Source organism: Copadichromis virginalis, linkage group LG23 (assembly GCF_057382275.1).
Source record: "Copadichromis virginalis isolate Kocher_CV1m ecotype Utaka linkage group LG23, C_Virginalis_male_GT1.1, whole genome shotgun sequence".
Taxonomy (NCBI): domain Eukaryota; kingdom Metazoa; phylum Chordata; class Actinopteri; order Cichliformes; family Cichlidae; genus Copadichromis; species Copadichromis virginalis.
The window spans coordinates 36104644-36126872 of NC_140639.1; the positions used below are offsets into that span (position 1 = coordinate 36104644).

Genomic DNA, 22229 nt, shown 5'->3' on the forward strand with positions numbered 1-22229 from the left:
AAACAGCTTACATCAAACCTAACATTAGCAGATTATTTAAATAATGTATCCCCTTGAATAATTAATAATTTCTTCTTCATGTAACAACCATGAATATTTTCACAGCAGTTCTCATGGAAGGAAAAAAAATGAGGCCCAATTACTAGAGTTGGCAATGGCTTCACAGTGGGAGGTAATTTAATACAACCCTGCTAGCTGCTAATGCCTCACATCTAAATGTTCCTAATTGATCAAATAGGAAAGAGGTGAACAAAAATAAAGCAGATATAGGAGACAAAATTGTAGACCATTCCTACCAGCTGACTTGTCCTAGCTTCAGAAAAAACCCTCAAATAAACAGAAAATATGATTGTTACATTTTTATTTTTAGGTTTGATTCCGTCTTTAATCCTACTCTAGGCTTAAATAGTAATTGAAGTGTTGCCAACATTAGTAAAGCTGTAGTACAGGAGCAATGAACAAAAATGAGATGCATGTTTATGTTTTAACTAATAAACATAGACATTGTTGGAAGATGCTCTCTCACACACTAGACTTGAAATCCTGGTATCACTATTAGGCTATTTATAGCTCACCCAGCAGGCACCCAGCCCAGCTTCTGGGGGAGCATAGATGCACTGCTGCTCAAACACCCTAAACTGCGATTCTTACTCTGCCTACAAAAGAATTGTGGATTACCACTCACTTTCTTATATCAGGTTCTCAAATGCTACTGTGCAGCTTTGTAAACCAAAGTAGTTCACAAGGCCTGGTTTTGATTTATGTTTTAGGAAGTCCACATTTTGCAGGGCTAAGCAATATCCAGGGCCTAACAGTATATCAGTGTCACCATGGGTGGGTTGAACTATTCACTTAAATCTGGGGCGGGGGGGGGGGGGACTACCGTGCCTCCTGTGACTACAGTGTCAACACTGTAGCACTGTAGCTTACAGATAATACAGAACATAAAGTCACAGCAGATGGTTGCCTCTTCTTCACCCTAGTTCTGCCTACTCACTCACAGGGAATGACCAGATTGCTAGTGTTCCCTCTCCAGTTCCGTACCTTTACCTTAAAATGACTCTTGGTGTAAACCGGCACTATATACACACATATACACACTACACTATGAACACAGCATTGACTACAGAGTGAGTATTAAGAGAACAGCATTCTGATATAGCAACTATGACTTGAGGTAAAAAAAAAAAGAAGCTTGTTTTGAATCACAACTGAAGCAAGCACTTTGGCGACAGTGGGAAAGAAAAACTCCCTTTTAATAGGAAGAAGCCTCCACCAGAACCAGGCTCAGGGAGGGGCGGCCATCTGCTGCGACCGGTTGGGGTGACAGGAAGAAGACAAGATAATCCACATAGTTTAGTTTGCATTCAACATACTTTTTAAAAGCAATTTGAATCAGACTTGACTGTCAATTTTATTCACACGCTCCCCATACACTTATGAAATAACTACCCAGAAGATGGTAAATGGCCTGTATTTGTATAGGACCCCAAAGCGCTTTACACTGCATTCAGTCATCCACCCATTCACACACTGGTGATGGCAAGCTACATTGTAGCCACAGCTGCCCTGGGGCGCACTGGCAGAGGCCAGGCTGTGGGACACTGGCGCCACCGGGCCCTCTGACCACTACCAGTAGGCAACGGGTGAAGTGTCTTGCCCAAGGACACAACAACTGAGACTGTCGGAGCCAGGGCTCGAACTGGCAACCTTCCAATTACAAGACAAACTGCCAACTCTTGAGCCACGATCGCCCCAGAAGAGTTACCAATATGGCTGCCAAGTGGTAAGTCATGCTTCTAGAAGGACTTTGACATTAGCTAGAGGGATTAAATCCTGACCTACACAAATATACACACATTATTAGTGGAATATTTTGGATATGAAAAGAGTGCATCCAGATATTATTGTGTACTTACCTCATACTGACAGATTCAGTTATTTACCCCAACTTAAAATATGAACTTCAATCAATGACTTTGATTTTAGCTTTCATCTCAGCTCAGATATGTTTGTCATTATAAAAATACAAATGCATCTGTTGTTTTTATCTCTTTAAGCACAAGGAGTAGCACTGACAGTGATAAGCATCCTATAATTTGACTCACTTTGTTTGCAAATTAAAATCTTCTCCGTCTGTCTCCATGGAAACAACTGAGCGCTCCAAAGAAAGTTAAACTCACTGCACCATTCTGTCATCAGTACAAAGTGACTTCAAGATGTTTTTCAAATGATTATCTTTATTCATCTGCCAATATACAGGGTGTTGAAAGAAATTTCCCTTTTATGGCAACAAACAAATGGAATAAATCATTTAGATGGGCATTTAACAGTGTTTCCACTGAAAACACAAACACCACCCAGCCACCTATCATTACATTTTTTCAGTTGTAGTGTTGAAGAAGTGTCTGAAGTTGTACAAATGCACATTTGCATAGACTAACCAAACATGCAAAACAAATCACATGCATGCACACAGATGCCCTCACATGTGCACAACCATACAGTGCTGTGCAGAAGTCTCAAAGCATTCTATCCATCAACGAACAAAATCCAATAAAACTTGCTATTACCATTACATCACATAATATTTTATGTGATGTAATGGTAAATGGCCTGCATCTTCAAACACAAGGCGAACAAAGAGCCCCACACTAAACACACCATGCAAAGATTATATCAAGAGACAAAAGACAGTGAGCCAGTCTAAAATCCAGAGACCTGTGGCACATTTTCCAAGCTTGAATAACTGCACCTGTACCCAGGAGAACTGGAGATGCTCACATCAAATATAGATAGTTATGATTTCATTTTTATGTGATTAGTTGACTATACTATATTATTTTTTAACATACAGTACTTTCCAGTACTTGTAGTAAATTCGTTCACAGTACAGTACAGAGCAGTCTATAAAAGTAGTGCTTGCAGGGACAAAACCCCAGCCTTGAAATGCAATCTATGTGTGTACGTGTATGAGTGACTCTAAAAATAGGCTGCTTGGAATCCATAGGCATTTATAATTCATAAGTGTCAAGTATTATATTCTAGAAAACATAATGGTGACTTGGTGACAATGGCTTTTTTAGGCAACATAAGAATGAGAATGGGTTTAAAGCTGTGTGTATGAAGAAGAATAGAAGAAGAAGAAAGTGATGGGAATTTTATAAAAACTTAAAGTTTGTTAAAAAAAATCTATATTTTGTTTATTGTAATAATTTTTCATGTGATCTCATGTCATATACTTAGCAATGGCTCAATTCAAATACAGTTGAATATGAAAAAGACAATGGAGTAGAGAAGTGCTTATAGTTTCTAAGCCATACAGGGGCACAAGGACATTGTGATCTTTTCAAGGTTCAAGGTTCTTTATTTGTCACATGCATAGTTATACAAGTATAACACACAGTGAAATGTAGCCTGACACGCTCCTCGACATGTGCAAAAATTGGGGGGGGGGGGGGGGGGGGGTGTAGAGGAAGAACATTATATATATATATATATACATACATATAGTATATACACTGGGTGAATGTGCAGTAGTAGCAGCAAGCAGGTGAATTGTGTACATTAATATGAATAGACATCTGACTTTTTGTCATTACTTCAGTTGACGCATGTGTTACTTGGAGCGGAGTGACCAGTTTTAATATGGGTTTAGTATTAGTTTTAAACCTGCATAAAAATAATAATTCTACATGAACTTCTTTTCCCTCTATCTCTTCTGGTCATTACTCCTTTACTCCTTCATGTCTCTTAAATCCAGACTCCTTTTTTTTCTGTTGGTTTATTCCCCTTAGTCTTTATTTGCCTGCTCTCGTTCTCTGCTCCTGTCTCTGCATGTCTTTCTTCCTGAGAAGAAAGAGAGCTGCCCAGGTTCTCTGCAGGAAGGCCACCTGACGCGTTATAAACGGACAGATCAGAAAGATTCCCGACACTGCTGCTGATGCAAATTTCTGCCCATCTGCCTGTGTATCCTGCCTCAGAGGAGTGTGACAGGCAAACACAGATACACATACATGCATGCACACACTCACACAAACAGAAATAACATTTACATTTCTTGCGTGCACACTGGCAGTGAGACAGCCAAGCATGCGCACAAAAACGCTAATGAGGTCCACAGATCTCGGCTCAGCACACTCTGAAACAGCCACAGACAGACACTGGCTCACACACATAAACACACACAGTCACTCACACACAGCCTGCCGGCAGCATTAATTAGCAGAATGTTCTCTGTCCAACTAAATCTAATACGCAGGCAATGGAGCTGCTTTACATGGTGCAGTGTAATGAGAGAGCACACCTTTGAAATTCTCTGACTAAAACAACTTTAGTCAGAGAATTTCTGACCTGAATATTTATAAGGACAAGCAACGCAAACACAGTTAAATATCTCCATTTAATAGATCGGGTGCCATCTCTACTGCTTTAACAACAGATTTAGAATTGAAAAAAAAAATACCCTTCAAACTTAAAGAAAGTGTGTGACTCAGCATCAGCCCTCCCATGACACAAATTTACAGTCATGGATGGATGAAGTGAAACAGAAACACAATCTGTTCTTTTCTAGTCTCTAATCCTCAGAGAATGGTGGATGGAGGAAAGTGCTGACACACAGTTCATGTAAGTGGCAAAGAATCTCAAACTTTGGCAAGGTGAAAGTGATCTAATGCGCACAAAACTGCCTATCATCCCCATAAACAAGATTCTTGAGCCAAACTGGAGGGAATTCTATATATATAAGCAGCGTGATAAGGCTACTGCTTTGCTAGTGTTGAAACTGCTTGGTGTGTCAAGGTCAAGCCTTAAGCCTGAGAGGAAACGTGGGTCTTATTCATTGAAACATTTTCCACTCAACTTCATTTCCTCGCTGACAGGGTGCAGTTAGGAAGCTACCTGGATTAACAGAGCTACCTAGTAATCTTTTGCTAGACAGATGGCTCGGCAGGATGGCAGCACAGTGTGTTACCAAGTGTATATGCAGACTACGCCAAATCACAGCATGCTCTTTAATATTTTCAGACCAAAGCCACATTGTATAGCATTATCATTTTTGAACATAACTACTCTGGTACAGTGGGGAGTCAGTGTCCATTCTGATAAAAACACAAGATTTAAAAAAAAAAAAGGTAGTTCCAGTCATGCAAAGTCACCTCCATGCCAGTTTTTGTACTTGATGTCTCTCCAGTAACCTAGATGACTGGTCCAAGCAAAGACATTACTATGAAATTAACACAACTGTGCATGAGATAAATCCGGCATTCATCTCAAACACAGTGGATAAAAGTTGATATTCTGCATAACAGACACGTTATAGACACCTTTTAGTACACAAGACTCCCGGGAACCTTAATTTGACCTCAAGGTTTGGACTAACAACAGGAACACTAATGGAGCTAAGGACAAAGTTCAGATGAGGGTAGTGTCTTATATTGCATTGATACACCAATGACCAACAATTCCAACAATGTCCTTTCATTACAGAGCTATCCAATACATGTCTCTGTTCAACACAGTTCTCTCAGTCTGTGCCTCACTGCCATGATTCTCTTTCTCAACTTACATTAATTACACCATCAAAGGTTGTGCCAGTTCAAGCTCATTTTAAGCTTGAGGGATCACTGCTCTGCTCTGCTGAAGGGCATTACCTCCAGCCGAGCAGAGCTTTGAAATATCTTTCAAGAAGCTTGGAGCTCTTTTCCTGAAGCCTACTTAAAGAAATTACAAGAAAGCTTGCGTAAGATATTTCAGGCTCTATTGAAGAATAAAGGTGGGCGTTACAACTTATTGACTTTCATAATCTCATTAGAATTGTGCAAATTCTTTTTTTCCTTATATATTGTATTTCTATGCATGTTTCAATTAATAATATCCCATTTCCCCTATTTCCCATTTTCGTAGCAAATCATTAAGAAATTAGGGATATCTCAAGATTTTTTCATAGTATTTTATAGTGTAAAATTTTTGTTTTATAGTGTAAAAGACCTGATACTTTAATTATATTTAGTGCTGTACAGGACATGAGATGTCATTGTATTAATTTCACCAATTAAAGAAAATTTACTGATTTCTTCAATTTTGGTTTCAAAAAGAAAGAGAGTTGGCAGTTCATTGGTAAATGACTTGTCAGCCAAGCAGGCAGTAGAATTATCTTAATCCTTAATGTTTTCTTGGCTGTTTATCTTAGCCTGCTGAGGAAATAACCTGAGTAACCTGTAGGAGTGTTAACCCACTACTGAAATGGTAGCTGTTCAGTTAAACCCTGGTTGAAAAGTTATAGCTCCAAAAAACCAAGATGGCAATGGCCAAAACACAAAACCCAAGGCTCAGCAGAGGTCAACAGTCTACACTACTGGAAGAAATATTCAATTTTCTTACTGAGGTTTTGCAAACATGTGGTGACAAATAAAGCCGAAGTTACATAGGCCTAGAGATTAGTCTGTGACCAGCTACCAGAAACCACTGATCATGAGGGAAAAATTAGTGTTCCCTAACTATTTGCTGGAAGTTGATGACAGTCATTGGAAAAATAATTGCTAGAGCCCTAGTCAGCGGTCAGCAACCCCCTGAGTTTTACCTCTCACTGGGAAAAATGTGTTGCACAACTCCACAACTATTTTCGATTGCTTTGGTCTCTAGGACACTGCTGTGGTCGCAGTTTGAAGGTGTTGGACTTTTCCACAAGCACTGCACAGCTATTCCCTGAGCTGTATGGAAACTGTGAATCTGCAAACTGGAAATGAAAACCATTTGGCTTCAAAGTGAAAGTGTCTTTTGAAACATGCTGGCTGCAGGCACAACTTTTACTTTAAAGAATTGAATTTTTTCAAATTCTACTTCTACTGAGCTAATAATTAGTGAGTATTTGCAGACCAACATAAACAACCATAGGCAGCTGTGGCAACTGGCTAGTAGCCAAAGTAGTCAAACAACATCTTATTTTCCACTAGCAAAGTTTCAAGATAAAGTAGTCCTCTTAGGCTACGTCCACATTAACACTAAAACGGTGTCTTCGTCTGAAAATACTCTGCGTGCACCAGGGGCGATTTTTCAGTCTTTTTCTAATTGCCCTGTCATAAAATGTAATATTTCACATATAACTGAAGCCTGTAGAAACTGAGATGTGGCTCTTGGGTTGTTTGCAACTTCTTGAGCATTGCTCATTCTGAACAAGGGTGATGCGCAAAGCTGTAGTAAAAAGTATTGATGGAGATGTACAGAGAAGGTCAAAAAGAGGTGCTCTGTCTTTGTGGATCTAGAGAAAATTAATAATAGGGTGCAAAGAGATGAGCTGTGGCTGTGCTTGAGGAAGTCAGGAGTGGCAAAGAAGTATGTGAGGCTGGTACAGGACATGCATCAAGACACTGAGATATAGTGGGATGGGATTACATCAGAGCTGCCCTTCTTGTTCGCAATGATGATGGATAGGTTGACAGATACGATCAGGCAGGATTCTCAGTGGAATATGATGTTTACCAATGACATTGTGATCTATAGTGAAAGTAGCGCGCAAACGAGAGCCTGGATAGGTGGAGGTTTGCTCTGGAGAGAAAAGGAATGAAAACCAGTGGAAGCACGACAGAATATGTGTGTGTGAATAAGATATGGGACAGGTGGAAAGGTAAACATAGAAAGAGTAGAGATAGTGAAGGCAGATGAGTTTAAATACCTGGGGTCAACCATACAAACCAATGGAGAGTGCAGAGGTGAAGGAGAAAGTGCAGGCAGTTTACCCTGCTGATATGAGTGTCAGCGGTGATTTGTGAGAAAAGGATAGCAGCAAGAGTAAAAGAGAAGATTTACAAGATGATAGTGAGACCTAATATGACATATGGATTGGCGACAGTAGCACTAACAAAAGACAGGAGGCTTGGTTGGAGGTGACAGAGCTGAAGATTATGATTGACACTGGGAATGACCAAAATGGACAAGATCAATTTCATGAAGAAATGAGTACATCAGATCGACAGCTCAAGTTGAGTGTGTTGGAGAAAAGTTAGAGAGGAAAGGCTGTAATAGTTTGGACATGTTTGGACAGGCATAGTGGTCATATGGGACAAAGCATGGTAAATATGGTGCTACCATGAAAAGAGGAAGATGCATGGATGTGCACAACATTCAAATGAATAAAAGAAGGATATGAAGAGGGTTGGTGTGATAAACAATTTGCATAGCTGAACAAAATCCTGGTATCTTTATTATAAAAAAAAACAACAACAATCCTTTGTAAAAAAAACTAAATTAGTTAGGTAATAGAAATTGCTGAATGTGACTGTGTACCTGACAGTTGCACAGCAGGAGGAGTTCCAGTTTCAGGATGCTGGAAATTTCATTCCATTTCCACTATCAATAATTAAAAGAATGCAGCTGAACGTACACTCATTCACAGTGGAAAGGTAACTAAAGTTCAACACAAGCATACATTTATCTCTGCAGTTTGATCAAGTTCTTCTTCTTGCTGTCTCTCTCATACACGGATACACACACACAGTTGCTTAACATCTGTTAACTGGTTATATCTGACTGTTATATGGGAATCTTGACAGCCCTCACTCGGAGAAATCTCTGCCAGCACCATTTAAGTGAAAATCATTTTAAATGGAAAACTCTACTTTTTGCCTTGGTTTGATAGACATGGTGTGTGTGTATGTGTGGGTGTATGCAGTTATGTTTGTATGTGAGCACAAATGAGTGATACTAATGTGAGCTGAGCCTCGAGCAGCTCTGGTGTTACACTACCTCAGGGGTTACAGTGACACTTCCCTCCTTGTTTCCACTCTCTATGTCTCTGTAAAACGCTCAACTGTGAGCTTTTTCAGTTCGCCACAACTAATTGTCATCAAATCAAGTTATCCAGGTCACTCTTTAACCGTCTCAGCAAGTTAGAATGTGTTGGAGTCGATCACTGTTGTAGCAGTAGTGTCTTTTATTCAGAAAGTGAGAAAAGCAACATGGGTGTAGGAATGACGGCAACCTGTGTAAACTGCAAAGAGCACAAATTCTCATTTACAGTAACAGACAAGCCACTCAATCTGATGACTCTACTCAAAAACAGAAGATGGGTGAAAAGATGCTGTGATTCCATTAAAGTATTAAAGCTAAATGATTATAAATGAGAAAGATTTAAAAAACAAGCCTATGCTTCTGGAAATGTAACCAGCGCTTCCCACCCCTCTCCCGTTTTCCTTTTTCCACTGAGAACATTTAGATGTACTCGGAACTGTATACGTGTATGTCTGCTATCTATTCCAGAATTGAATGTCATCAATGGCAGCACAGGGCCTGGTGGTTTGAGAAACTGTCTCGTAGCACAGAGGTCACTTGTCAAATCAAGAGAAGTGCCTCAGCATCTATATGAATAACAGGTACACAGTACATACGTACACATTATTTATAACTGCAGAAATATCCTCTGTTATTATTCATAGAAGAAAATTATTTCCATTTATCCCCTGCCAGTGGTAAGGCAATGACAGTCTTGGAACATAATTAAAATCGAATGTAATGGCATATCATAAATATATTCCTGGAAATTAGCGATGGAGTCATAACATCCCATAACATCTCCTCTTGAACAGACAGGAGATGTGGGTGTTAAACATTGTGATCACAATGACAGAGTACAGCCTTGTTAGCATGAGGCACAATGACTTTCAACAGGACCTGATAATGGTAGGAAGACAGTGACTAAAAGTAAAATTTGAATCAGAGGGTCAATGCATTCTGTCTCAGCATTTATATAAGAGACACTTCATAATGAGTTTAAATCACACAGTATAAAAGCCAAACTGCAGGCTGAAGCAGATAAACTTTATTCCAAATCTGAGTCATGATGCAGAACTGAATACAAGCAACTTAATTGCCTTTTGTGTGCCTGATTGTGGTGCAGATTCATTCAAGGTCTTATTTTATGAGCCCCTCCTCAAAATGTAAACCAGCAGTGTTTACCATGCATACATAACTATTAAAATATAGTGGTGCAAGGAGTCAGCTGACTCCTGCTTTGCCATTTTCAGTAAACAAGTTTGTCTTTCTGTTCCTCTTTTAGTGTCAGGGAAACAGAGTTACTAAACAGTAAACAACAAAAAATTAGGAGCTCAGTGCCAAAGTTACAGTAGGTAGTTTTTATGTCTTTACTTTATCTTTCCAAACTCAGTGCTACTGCACCATCTTGGACAGACAGATGGTTTTTGTAGCTGATGTGACAAGCGCTTCAGATGCTACTAAAAAAGGGACAACATCAAGCATGACAAAATTAAAGCATCCGCCTGTGCTGATATGTTTCTGTCACTGCTGATCAGAGATGGAGCTGAAAATTACCCACAACTGCAGAGTACTTCAGGGTTTATTACAAAAACTAGTTGCTGTATTTTAGCATATGTCGAATCTTTTATCTGATATTTCCTTGGTATTGTTTCTATCCTTGGATCGGGAAAACGTGGCTTACTGCTATTGACAGATTGACAGACTGATACTAAAATTCCATTATGATGTGTGAGGGTTTAAAAAAGGACCCAAATTCAGAATCCGGAGGACAAAGACAGGATGACACCTAAATACAAAAGACACTTACAAAAGTAACTTAACTTCCACAGCATGTCTTTGTCCTCCCCTCACAAAAACTGGTCACGACAGATGGACGTCCCTCCCCCTGCCAGGTTCTGCTGGAGATTTCTTCCTGTTAAAAGGGAGTTTTTCCTTCCCATTGTCGCCAAAGCACTTCATCAAACGGGTTTTTCACTGTTTTCTTTGTATTATTGTAGGGCCTTTACTTTACAACATACAGCATCTTGAGGCAACTGCTACTGTGATTTGGCACTATATATAAAAAAAATTACTGAATACACGAACAACTGATTAGTGACTTTTAAATTTGTGGATATCCTGTGTTCATGTGGTGTATGGGTTACTGTTTACAGTATTATTACAGCACGAGAGCTTGACTGAATGTGTACTGTGTACGTGAACCTTTGAAGAATACCTTGAAGAGCCAGTTAATGATTGTACAGTTAGGGCTGGGCAATATGGCCTAAAATTCATATCGCGATATAATTTCAAGCATGTGCGGTAACGATATATATCGCGATATATTCTTTTCTTCTGTATAAGGTATTTTCAACACTACAAGGCACACTTAAAATTCTTTAATTTTCTCAAAAATAGAGAGTGTGCCTTATGTATGAATTCTGGTTGTGCTTACTGACCTCGAACCCGATTTGGGCGTGCAGAAATCTGTTAAAAAATGTTTTAGTACAACTTTGGTAAGCCGCACTGCTTGATGGATTGTCAGAGCATTACGGCTGCCATGGTGAGGAGCTTCGCGGAGTAATCTGGGTCCAAAATTCCGTCCCTTCAGGTCCCAAAGTCAAACTCTTTTACTGAGAGTAAAAAACGGTCTAAATTCTTTAATCTTTAATAAAATCATCAGCGTTGCTGCTTTACCAGGTGTAACAATTAAGTTTAACATCCAGGCATCCATGAAAACAGAATTTATTAAATTTAACGGAGTTAGAAGTTAGCAGGAAGTTAGCTCGCTAGTTTCCACCTAAACATGACATACTATGTTCTGACTGAGAGATTTTTGAAACGAATTAAAACGTACAGCTCTGCTACCACTTCCAACATAAATGAAGAGAGAAAACTAAACAGCAGTGGCATTTGCAGGGTTACTGAAGTTGGACTACCTAATGTTGTGCTACATGATTGCTAGCGAAACAGCTATGTTAGCGTAACATTGGCACAGTGAAGCTGGAGGATGAATGCCAACTTTTTTTCCACTCGAAAAAAGTCATTAATGAATCAATGTTATGGAAGTGGAGGAAGCGCAGTTTTTGGCTTTCCCCACATTTCAAAAGTGCTTCATCTCTTTGCTATGACTGTCGGCATATTTTGCAGATGCTGCCGGTGGCACAGTGGTTAGCACTGTTGCCGCACAGCAAGAAGGTCCTGAGTTCAATTCCAACATCAGGCCGGGGTCTTTCTGTGTGGAGTTTGCATGTTCTCCCTGTGTTTGTGTGGGTTCCCTCCGGGTACTCCGGCTTCCTCCCACCGTCCAAAGACATGCAGCTTGTGGGGATAGGGTAATTGCATAATCCAAATTGTCACAATGTGCGAATGAATGTGAGTGCGAATGGTTGTCTGTCCCTGTGTGTTGGCCCTGCGACAGACTGGCGACCTGTCCAGGGTGTACCCCGCCTCTCGCCCTATGACAGCTGGGATAGGCTCCAGCGCCCCCCGCAATCCTGAAAAGGACAAGCGGAAGCGAATGGATGGATGGATGGATAATGGCTGTAAGCCGCTGCGATGCTTTCGACCAAAACAGGCACAGTTTAATGACATCATCAACATGCGCTATCACGATAGAGCGGTATAGTCAAAATCTCTATCGTTGGCCAAATTTCTATCGTATATCGTTTCTATCGCCCACCCTTATGTTCAGTCACTTTTTTCTTTTAGCCAGTTCATAACCAAATACTGGTTCGACTTTGTCAGACAACTAAAAATAGCGTTCACACAATATAGTAATGCAACATTTGCTAGAAAACATACAACAATATCTTATGAGGACTTCTAAGACTAAAATTTAAAAAAAGAACCCATAATTTCTTTTTTAGCGTCATTTAGCATTGCAACAATCTGAACAGCATTGGTCATGCTTAACTGTCTAGCAAGAGCCAAAAAAATAAGAAACAACGAAGACAAAATACACAGTACCAACCTGGATGTAAATAAGAAAGACATGCATGATGAAGAGACCTCAAACAGACGAAGTTTGGGAAATGTCAGACTTGAACTACTGCGGTATAACACCTTGATAATGTCAGATGTCAGGTTTTGTTGACATTTGTACAGTTGTGATGATATATGCCACTAGCTTTAGGCTGTCCCCCTGCCTCTAAGGGTTTGTTGATTGAATCCCCATCAAAGTGGTCCTCCAAGGGTAGCAGAATACAGATCCATGGCATTTAGTGATAGGGTGCAAAAATGCGTCAATTCATGGAAGCAAGTGATTGTTGTGGGGCTGGGATTGTGTCTTGGGGTCTTTGTTGTGTTTTTCAAGTTGTTCCTCCTTTCTGTTATGTGGGAGATGCAGTTGAATTTCAATGTCCAGGTGTGAGGGAACATAAGATCCAAATTAAGGCCAGGACATGAGGTTTTTCAGAACATTTCATTGTTTCCCTTCCCTGATTGTTGCAACAATCCAAACAGCACAAAATCCAGTGAATGAAAAACTATATAACAGTGACAAAAAATGAATGGCTGCTCATTCACAGATTTGCTCTTTGCATATTCGTCTCTGAATGAGAGAAAATCTGGGATCAGGTCTGAAATATCGTTCATGAGAAATATGAACAACTGAGTGGAGGGGGCAGGGTTAAATTGGCAGACCCACACTGTGTGATTCTTCCATGCAGTCAGCATTCGTAGAGCCAACCTGTTATCTCCTGGACATCAGATGAATGAACGGCATCTCTGCACATGGAGCTGCTGGACAGGAGATGTGAGCCCCTTAATAAAACAAGAATGAGCAGAGACTTGTGGGGAGGGGGAGGAAAGCCAAGTGTTTGAGCCTGAATGGGTTGGGGGAGGGGCCGTCAGACTGTTTACTGTCTGTTTGCGGTAATACTATCACATAAATGCAGTGAGTGTGGGCTTAATTCAAAGATACAACACCAGACTGACCTACATTTATTCACTGGCGCTGTAAAGCCCTGGCTTTGTAATAGATTTCATTCATACCAGTTAATTAACTAGTATGTGTGACTGATATCATAAAATTCTATATGTGGGAAAATGACAAAGCTGTTGACATGTCCAGAGCAGCGTGTATAGCTTTCTGCTAAAAGTTTGATTTATGAAAGTAATTCTTCTCTTTGAAAGAATCCAAAAATGTCAATACCTTAATGGATATCAATGAAATAAAACAGTGAAACAAAATAGAAACAATGGAAGGATATTAACTCCTTTGCAACCTCCTAACAACTAAAGAAAAAAGATCAGATTTCTTTTTTTTTTTTTTTAATATTGTGTTGATTTTATTCTGTAGATATTAATGTCTACAACTATATGTATAGCATTGTACTTCATCTGACATGTCAGTGAGAAGAAAAAAAATGGTGTCTGCTGCTGCAGTGAAGAATGATCTAACAGGAGCACAATGGAGGGGAGGGATGGTGAAGGAATACGTTATTGATCCGAATGATCTTGTTACACACTAAGTGAAAGGTTTCATGAATTTTAATACAAATAAGAAGACAGAAAGGCAGCAAATCATTTATCTGTCTGAGGCCATGCTATTTTCTGCAAAAGATGACTGAAAGAGGAGCAGATCTTTTCATCTTTGTTGACAAAGGCTGCATTTTGGACCTTTATCTTAGCAAAGTGCTGGTGCTCAGTAGTGCCTTACAGAGCTACTAGTGTGACATTGGGCAAGTGATACTCAGCTTACGGGCCTATCAACCTAGTCAGGTCTGTCACGGGGGACAACTGTCCAGCTATTCATTGAAATATGGTTTGAAGATGTTACACCTATATGTACCATCATATAAATGCTTTCCAGGGCAACAAAGTTAGCATTTTGCAAGTTAAATTTTTGCAGTTTTTATCATGTGGGCTTGGTGTCAGTCTTTGTAAATGAATTTAGTTAGTTATTAAGTTATGACTCTTACTCTTTTCATTATGGGGGAAAAGCTGAGTATTCCTGCTGAGTAGATTTGAGTCAGATTTACAATTTCTGTCAATTTGTAACTGAAATACACATTAATTTAAACAGATATTCTAACATTAGACGTTATTCCTATATTACTACCAGTCTGCTTTCACAATTCTAGTGTCTTTATATTCAGTCTGTCAATGAAGCCAGATCTTTATTACCAGGTCAAATGTTCCTTTGCAATAGTTATAATAAACCGTCAGCTAAAAAAATAACTGTAACTGCTCTCATAACATGAAATATGAAGCTAAGTAGAAACTGCCTGCTTTTCTTGAGAACCACATCTGCATTTGGGGAGCCTCTTTCTTTTGCTAACAGCCCAGAAAAGCTGTTGAGGAGACTCGTTATAAATGGGATCCACTGTGAGGCATGAATATAGAGGAAATCAAAGCTTCTGCTACAACACAAATCTATCTATGTCACTTTAGACTGAGAGTGGTAGCTTTGCTCATTACACTGCTCCCTAGCTGGGCCCTGTAAAGTGATAAGAGTGAGCTGGACAGCTTTATTCAGTCGCACAAAATCAGTTTTCTAAGCAAATCCTTTGTTTTATTTTATATGGGTTTATTCAATGTTGAACACGAGAACAGCTCACTCTGTTTTTAGCGCAGTCAAGTGAAAATAATGTTCTGTATCTGCATAAAGAGGTAACACTTTGCTTCCAGTGAGACAGACAAAGGGTGTTGGATATAGAACTAGGGCCATCAATTATTTAAGCAGCTCTCAAGCAACTGGACTGAATTCAAGGGGGCGTTCCCACAATGGAAGAAGCCATCTGATATTCAGCTGCACTTGATTTCTTTCCATCTCTGACACCTCCATTTACTCTCTCTGCCAGCCGCCCCAACCACACACACATTTAGATAAGGATGAATGCTCCTTTCTTCATCCCAGCTCTCCGTCTTTCAGTTATGCGCCTTATTTTGTCTTTTGTTGTCCCTTTTTTGTCCCCTGCATCTTCTTTTATTCTCTCTGCATTTCCTTCTTTTTAGCTCGCACTGTTTCCCTTCATACACATGTCTTTCACAGAGACAGGCTGCCCACTGTATGCGCTCAAACACAGCTAAACCCGAGAACATGACGGAGAATGCAGGTGAAACAGAATAAGAGCTTATCTTGTTTGCACAGCAATGGATCTGCAAGAATTGGTTTTATGGAGTGTGGTTTCCATTCAAGACTCACACCATTGAATAACCTGACTCATCTCATCATCAGTCATCCTGTCCAGTTTCCATAGCCTCATTGGCTATTTGCACATTGTGAGTTATTCATACAAAATTCCCACAATGTGGTGCACTTATGTCAGCAGCACCTTCAAAAAAACACCTTCAAGTCATCTCATTCTTGTACAAATTAGTTAGCCCCAAGCCCCTGCAATACCATGTTTGTATATCCATGGCAATCTGGTTTAGATACTAACCTAAGTGATTCAGGCGCTAACTGGGCAGATGTGTGGATGAAAACTTGTTTGGTTTACATATGGTGTTAAACTGTATTCTGTAACCTGTAACATTAAGTGTTTTGTGCATGCCCAAATATTACCCCTTTATGTAGGTGATGTTTGCTGAAAGATAAAGAAGAATAAATATTATTTCCACTGTGTTGTTTTGCTCCTGATGGATCGTTGCCCTGCATTCTCTTAATTTTCTCTTAGAAGCACGTTTAACAAAATATTACCAACACTAAGGTTTTATAGGATAGTACACCTGATGTTGTTGGATTTCAACTCTTGGACAAAACATGTCATTTTACTGTGTCAACTTGGGTCTAGAAATTGTAATTGTAATTTTTTTAATCATTAGGGAACATGAACATGATGCTGCAATACAAAAAATGGACTGATAGGAGAGGCAGGCTAATTTTCTAATTTATAAACAAACATCAGTTAGTTGAGTAGTAATAACCAGACAACCGTGATAACAGGTCCCAGCAGACTCACTGAGAGAGCAAGCATCTAGTAACCAAAAGAATGCAGTGTAAGCACAGGTTTCATTCAATTCAAAAGTAGCATGGTAACTTGAATCAACAAGAGGCAGCTGCACATGAAACTGAGACACAAACGCACACAGCGCCAGCTGTTGTAACCACTTCTGGACACCATGATTTGCAAAGGCAACAACCGTCTAATCCAGATGGGCTCTTGTACCAAAATTTGGCACCAATCGATTTAGTGTGAATCTGTCCTCTGTACTAATTCAGTTAATTCCCTAAAAAGTACTAGATTCTGTCCCAAGCCCTAGCAGTATGACCTGAAGTATGTACAGAAGCAGACAGAACAATATATATCTGCCTGCATGTTAATGACGTTAATGTTACTGTGCTTTGTTCATAAAACTTGCAGAACAACTTTTTCCCCTTTTACATGCCTTGCCATAGTATATGTATTGTATATGTATTACTGCTGAGAAAAGATATACAACTGATCTTGCACTCACAGCTATGTTCACACAATCACTTACACACAATAATATATATTCACTCACATGCACCAAGCCAGAATGCAATCAACCAATTAGGAAATACTAACTATTAGGCACATCTCAGATGTGTACTATTGATCAGATAAGGACTCAGAAACAACATTAGTTTTGTAACTGAGCCTTTAAAAGCCAAAAGGAAAGAAAAGAAAAGACCCACTTTTAACACTCCATTTATGAATAACATTCAGATCCACGATAGCACTAAAAATATCCATTAAACATTCTAAAAGCATAATTTAAAATGTAGTTTCTACCAATGCTAAATACTAAAAGTTTTAGCAGGTCCTAAAATAATTCTGTTTGCAAAGTTTGGACAGATCGTTAGCAAATCTGACCCAACATGAATAACAGACTGAAAATAACTATGACTTGAACTTTATAACGTCACCTATTTTGTTCAGATTATGGCTTTTTAAGCAACGACAACAAATGTTCATCACAATCTAAAGTTCCCACATTTATCCATGGCATTTGAAGGTTGGAAAAGCTCTAATCTCAGCGAGCATCACTGAAGCACAACCAGCTTTAATCTATTTAGAGTGTGACATTTTCACTCTCATTTGCTATTTACAAATGAGAGCTGTTAGCATGTGCTGAGCTTATGGATTTCTAGATACACAAAGGACCCCGAGAGTCGGCATTTTTAGCATGGGAAGCAAGGCGCTGCAAATGCTTGGAACAGAGACGCAAATAGAGCGAGTGTTGCTGAGTAAATATGTGCTGCTGAGATTAGAACTGTTTATATTTACTCTGACTTTTTTTTTGAAACTGTCATTAAGACACTAACATTTAAATACTTAATCTTTAACTCTGGTAATTTATTTATACACTGGATACATTCATTAGCAAATATCAGCCTGCAGAGTAATAATGAGTGCTGACAGGAACATCAGCTGTAGCTACCTCCTGTGGTGCATTGTTCAATGCCAGAGCTGAAACAGGTAGTCTTTTAAAACAGGAACTGTTTTACTATATGCTTGTGTTTCAGGTGGCAACAGATGTTCCAAAGACAATTTTGTAGCATTACCATTTAAATGGGCCATGCAACTATATTTAACAAAATCCTGCCAGAGAAGAATGAGCCCTGCATCTGTATTCCTTAAAAGATTAAAGTGCAAGACTCTTTGTACCATTGTCAAAATAATTGTCAGAACAATTATTGGCTAATTTCTTTCAATCTTTTAACTATTTTGCGTGAATTGTCTGTATTTAACACACTTTACATATTAAACTCATGAAATACATTACCGAATGCATATTTTGTATTACTACTGCGTATCTTCAGCACACTATTTACAATTACTTTCCCCAGCAGTTGGAAACAATTTCCACTTTAATGACAGAAGTCAGATACACTGAAAGGAAAAAGGACCAGTGGTCCAGTGAACGCAAAAATCATAAAGCATTAACAATGTGCCAGAGATTGTGCTGATGAGCAGAATCTCCTTCATGGACTGTAAAGGGCATTGGGCAATGTGCTTATATCGACCTAGGATCCTGGGATTAAAAAGAAGATTGGCTTGAGGAAACTCCTACAGAGCACCACAATGAGATCTGCTGCAATGACATTTCTCCTAAAATCCTAATACAGAAGACAATAGAGACAGAGGCTGAAGGCTCTCTGATTGCTGGCTGTTACATCTAAATCTATTCTCATAAATGTATAAATCTGGGAGTTGCTAAACCTGATTTTTCTGGATTTTTTTCACTGCAGCACCACTCAAGACAGCTGATGCATTTTTTAAAAGAAATTCTAATTGTTGTCCATCACTGACAAACAACCGTGCTTCAGTTACATGACTTTATCCATTGCTAGACTGTATCAAAGACATATTATTGTGTAAAGACACAATAATATGTGTATTTTTTACAAATGGAGCTGCCTGCTTCAGCACATTTGTATTAACAGTGTGATCACAAGAATGTTTTGCAGTCAAAGATTATAAATGGTTAAACATATCTGCAAACATACCAGATTACATAAAAAGCTAAAAATATATTTATATAAATTCAAAAGAAAAGATGATTTACATGTATGAATACATGTACCCATACTTGCTTATCCTAATACAAGCAGGATGTTTAACAGCAGTCTGCCAAGTTGAAACAGGTGTATGACCTTCCCTGGAGAAACTCTGACTCAGGTAAGAGGAAAACACTGTGGTAATTAGGAACCAGGATACAGAATAGTAATAAGGCATTTCCCTTGCTGTAGGGCCCAACAGTCTAAATCCAATGAACATTGTTATTATTAACAAACTGTCCAATTTCACTTTAGATCTCCTGTGGATGGGCCAACAGAGGGCGGATGTTTGGCCACGACTGATTTGCACTCTCCAATACACTGTTTTCAGAGATCAATGCAACATGCAGGTATTTGTGTAATCGTTAATACTGTTTGCCCAGCAGATCAATGGACGCTGAACGTCCAGCTTGTCTTAGCTGGTCAGTTACTTTAATCCTTTAAGTATTAAAAGAAAATTCCATTATGAAAGAATGTTACCAATTTAAAATGTGCCACAATGGACATGCAAAGAAGAGTAGAATAGTGAATAGTGTGGCTGTCTCATAAAATCTTTCCAACTGGTAAACGTCTGGACGGACAGACAACTCAAAATATTGGCAGTTTGTTAATCACACCCCAGCTAATTTTGGTGACAGTGGCAACAATAATGTAAGTCATATTGCTGATGCCAGGGAAGCTCGTTCTGGCCAGCGCACTAGCTGAACTCGTGTTCAGCTAGTGTTACGCATACACTAAGCACAGGAGGACCGACTCTGATCCACTGTAGTGAAAATATAGGCTAAAAAATATACACTTAAATCAGCTTCACGCAAACTTGTGAAATGCAGACCAGTATCAACGTATATTGTAAGGCAGACCTTACAATTATATATAGAGAGAAAAACCCATAAATTATATGACCCTCTATGAGCAAGCACTTTGGTGACGGTGGGAAGGAAAAACTCCCTTTTAACAGGAAGAAATCTCCAGCAGAACCAGGCTCAGGGAAGGGCAGCCATCTGCCGCGACCGTTAGGGATGAGAGAAGGAAGACAGGACTTTTAACTATGAATCCTCTATGTCACAGGTGTCGAACTCCAGGCCTCGGGCCCGGTGTCCTGCAGGTTTTAGATGTGTCCTTGATCCAACACAGCTGATTTAAATGGCTTAATGACCTCCTCAGCATGTCTTGAAGTTCTCCAGAAGCCTGGTAATGAACTAATCATGTGATTCAGGTGTGTTGACCCTGGGTGTTATCTAAAACCTGCAGGACACTGCCCCTCGAGGCCTGGAGTTCATGCTAGGTGTTCAATAACTCACATTTATTACACAAAAAGGGTGCAGAAATTCTCTGACACAAAAATAAAGTTCTCATGCAATCAATAAAAAATCTGAAATGGACTTTATGGTTTCAGAATGTAAAATATAATTATAAATATAATATAGAACAAAACCATTTAGATAAGCAAAGGGAAAATGTAGCATTACTGATGCAACATTTACAAAAAGCTCAGCAAGGCCAATATAACACAAAGCTAGATTTTATATTGAAAGGTGTTACAGGTTCAGGCTGTAGCACAACACTTTTCTAAAAAACATGGGCTGACATCTCCTCTCTGCCTATTCCCTCAAGAATTTTTCTCTATCCCTATCACTTTCTTTTAACCTCTGACCACAAACATCTATGTCTTTGTGACTGCTCCATAAGCTGCTTTTGACCTAATCTACATCACCTTCTTTTGGTCTGGATTTTCTTATACATTACATACACAATCATACTCACACTAACAAACAAAAAAAAGCTCAGTCTTTGAAGCGTCATCCTGATTGAACCACAGCGCCGATTACACATCAAGCGTCAAAACAAATCCTCCTGACAGGATGTTGTTTCACTGTCCCTGAAAAAATGTCATTTCAAAAGCAGAGATATAACACCATTTTGTAAAAGCTGCATTTATTTCAAAATAAAGCCCCCCCCCCCCCCCCCATTTTGAATTTGAATACATGGGAACAAATGACTGAAAACTGCAAAAGTACAATCAATTTGAGGATTTCAACTACAGCGCCTGAAGTCCAAAGCTTTTCACAGAAACGCACGATCAACTTAAATGTGTAAACAAACTCGAGAAGTGCAGGCATGTTAATTGGAAACTGCCTCATTGAAGATGACCTGAGGCAAAGTTAAAAACTGCCCTATGGTCTCGCCAGTCCACCTTTAAAAAGTATTTTTGAAACTTAAACATCTGCAGAGACTCCTTTGGATGTTAAAGTATGGTCCCATTCAAAGTATAATGTAATTGAAGACAGTCTTTTTAGCTTTTGTTTTTCCAGACAAAAGCCAAAAAGTGTTGTTTAATAAACAATAGATTTTGTCCATTTTGAATAGATTTTGTTGAAGCAAGTCAAAATAGTACTCTTGTATGGCCCCCACATCCTTGTATGCATGCCTGACAATGTTAGGGCATGCTTCCAGTGAGACGATAGATTGTGTTCTGGGGGATCCAGATACGGACTAGGGCATTCCTGAGCCCCTGGACAATCTGAGGTGCAACCTGGCGATGTTGGATGAACCCAAACATAATGTCCCAGAGGGGTTGTATTGGCATTAGGTCAGGTAAGTGTGGAGGTCAGTCAGTGGTATCAGTTCCTTCATCCTCCAAGAACTGCCTGCATACTCTCATCATATGAAGCCAGATATTCTTGTTCACCAGGAAGAACCCAGAACCAGCATAGGGTTTGACAATGGGTCCAAGGCCTTCATCCTGATACCTAATGGCAGTTTGGGTGCTGTTGCTGAACCTGTAGAGGTCTGTGTGTCTCTCCGTGTATATGCCTCCTTAAACCATCACTGACCCACCACCCAACCGGTCATGCTGAACAATGTTACTAGAGGATGTTGGGCCCTCAGGCCACCTTCGTGAACTCTGTTTCTGATTGTTTGGTCAGAGACATTCATGCTAGGGGCCTGCTGGAGGTCATTTTGTAGGGCTCTGGCAGTGCTCATCCTGTTCCGAAGCAGATACTGGCCC

General features: G+C 39.5%; 1 protein-coding gene across 4 annotated transcripts in view; it reads right to left on the reverse strand.

The window, feature by feature from the left end:
• The window catches only part of LOC146681500 (voltage-gated inwardly rectifying potassium channel KCNH7-like), a 79276-nt gene that overhangs the window by 54354 nt on the left and 2693 nt on the right, over positions 1-22229 (reverse strand). The gene's annotated exons all lie outside the window — the stretch shown is intronic.